The following is a 3,227-nucleotide window of genomic DNA, read 5'->3' as shown; positions in this document are numbered from 1 at the left end:
TTACTTATGATCAATCTAAGACTAACTATATAGTCACTGTTTTAGTTGACGCAATTATGTAAAATGCGATATCCTAATTGATGCTAATACGTAAGTTAACATCCTAACTTGTGCTAATTGATACAGGATATTACGTAAAAGGTAATATCCTAACTTAATGCTAATACAATATTTAAGCATTTACTCCATCCTCTTTGTTAACCATAAACCTTTATGATTTTTGTTCTTAACGAAAACATTTCAGCATTCTAAATTTTTTAGATCTAATCTTATTCATTATAAAGTATACATTATTGAAAATGGAACTTCTTGGGATTTTTCATATGTTCTTACTGCACAGGAAATGGATTTCATTGTCCAACTAATATATCAATTCATGCTAAAATCGTGCATTCTCATTTGTGGTGTGGACACCAAAAATTCAAAGGAATTTATCAATCTATAAATAGTGGAGTTTGTATTACGGGTTAATTGGTGTTAAGAATATTCGTCCCTTCCCCAAAGATAGGATATCGATCAGAGTATGTTTATAAGTATTGTAATATGTCATCAAATTAACAATTTTATTCATTCAAATCTAATTGTACATAACTTATTTATTAATAGACATTTCCAGTCTTTTTACTTCAACAACTACATCCCATCAAATTGACATTTCAGAAATGATTAGAGAGGGAATTTTAAAAAAAATCAACACAAAAAGTCTTGTCATATTGAAAAAAGAGAGAAATGTGATTTTGGTCCCCAATATGTAGCCTATGTGCTAATATAGTCTCCTATGTTTCAACCAAAACAAATTTAGTTCACAAAGCTTATGATTTAAAGCAGATTTTGGATAATTAATAGAAAACTATCATAACTAGTGGTCAACATCATATTGGCATTAATCAAAAGTTTTGAATTTGCATTTTTAGTCCCTAATATTTCAAGTTTCGATAATTATTGCCCCTTATATTTTAAAACTAGGACTTTTAAAATGAAATAATATGTCAATTGAATTAAGTTTACGGAAAATATTTTCTTAGATTTCTAGAAAATTTCATGAAAACACTTTATATTGGCACAACATCATTGTAGCTTGAATAGTGTATCTTTGTTAAATAAGTTATAATTAAATGATAATATACCAATAATAAATAAAATATAAAGCAGTGGAAGAAAAAGAGAATTCTTGTTTTATATTCTAAATATATTATAGTTACTACTACACTAATTATTATATGTCTTGTGTATGTAGGTTTCAAATTCTTGTAATTAGACATTGCACATATAAAAATATTTAGTGAAGGAAAGTATCAATGTGAAGTGAATTAGGCATTCTTGGGAAAACTTTCTTTTATTTTTCGTTGCATTTCCGTCAATTAAAATCAAGCATTCCAATACTGTAATTTTAAAGCATTTATTTTAATTTTTTTAAAATTTTTCTTTAGCGGGGAAAAGTTGAGATCTAGGAAGTGGGGAGGTGGAAAGAAGATTTCAAAACCTAGGACTACTACATCCTGAGACCTTCATCATAATTTATTTTAATATCTATAATTTGAAACTATAATTTGATTTACTATAGTTATCAATTTTATTTATTTTACTACTTATTTTTAAAAAAATCACACAATAATGGGATGCACTATTAAAAGTCAAAAGGCTTTCTAATTCCACACTCCACAGTGGATTAGGATTTAATTAAACCTTCAAATTCCACACTAATTTTCCCGCCTTAACGGCATAACCTCCAAAATATTACTACTCCATAGCCAACTAACCACCTAAATAATTAATCACGAAGGCTTCCAAGAAACGCCGTCATTTTTCATATGACAAGGAGCCTTCACATTTTCACCAGCCTTTCCTTCTTTCTTTCTTGTTCTTGTACTAGGTTACTAACCACTACTTCTATCTTCTGGAATATTTTCAGAGATTGTAAAAAAAATCCTAATCATTTATTTTATTTTAACCTTCTCTCCAGCTCTTGCGTCATGGATGCCTATCAACCACTGAAAATGCCTGCCGCGCCACTGCTTCCTCGCCGTTCTCAGCTGCCTTCGCCTTCTCATTGGGCCACTCTACATGACCATTACTTCCCCTACTCTTAAGGCATGTCTATCTGATCTATCCATTCGATTTTATTTTACAATATCTTGTGTGGTGCTTTTTGGTTACTTCCGGTAGTTATACAATACACATGACTGTTTGTTCTCGAGTCGAGTTATTGTTTTGTTTGGGACATTTTGTCGAACAGCTTCACTCTGATTATCACACGCACATTTGAAGAAATAAAATTCGGCGTTAAAGGGTTGAAAGGTGTTTATGGAATTAAGGACTGCCCAAAAAGGAAAGAAAGTGGCCCAAAAAGGAAAGAAAGTGGGGGAGCCTTACTTGCATGATATGGTAGAATGGTGGGGATTGTTGGGTTGAACTAGGTTTAGGGCGTTTACATGGCAAAACAGGGGATTGGGAGTTTCTAAGTGAACAGATAATTAGAAAATGTACTTTATGGTGTTAAGTTTACTTTCACGTACGGTTTGATTCGCTGATGAGTTAATGCATTTTTGGGAATTTCTGTAATGCTGATACTATGTGAATTTTGTGGGTATTTGATTCTGGATTTGCCGTATTAGGGAATGTTTGACCATTTCATGTGTCTATCTGTACTTGGCTTTAACACAGACGAGTGAAATGCTATGTTTCGTGCTTCTGTTTTCCTTAGCTGTAGCCCAGTTGGGTGTGTCGACCGCAATTCCCTTCTATATAGTTGATAATAGGATCATGACTACATTGGCTTTCATATTGTATGCCGGTTTAGTCATCTCCTGGGGTGTCGTGCCCTACTTTACCAGTGTGATCACCTAATTTCCTATAGGCAATGGAGTGTCCTCGCTGGAATCAGTGTTGTGACTTTGCTGAAACTTGCTATGATGATGTGTATATTCCAGATAGGAACTGGTGGAGAGAACCTTTTGGTAAGGGACAATTCATTGATAGTCATAGTCTCGGGCAGTGTTAGTTCTTGGATTGAGTCCAGAAATAGTGGTCGTAATCAACACAGGAGATAGGTCATTGTGCATAGGAGCATCTACCTTCATTGCTGAATTATGCGAGTCTCTAATTCCATGCATGTATCAGCATCTTTCAACTGACTTACCCTTACAAGGCTTACACTAAGGCTGATTTCTGAACAAAAAATCTCCAAAGAGAAATCACATCTTGTATTAGCCGAATCAATTAAATTG

This window comes from Coffea eugenioides, chromosome 5 (genome assembly GCF_003713205.1).
Source record: "Coffea eugenioides isolate CCC68of chromosome 5, Ceug_1.0, whole genome shotgun sequence".
In the NCBI taxonomy this organism is placed as follows: Eukaryota; Viridiplantae; Streptophyta; class Magnoliopsida; order Gentianales; family Rubiaceae; genus Coffea; species Coffea eugenioides.
This window is presented reverse-complemented; position numbering follows the sequence as displayed.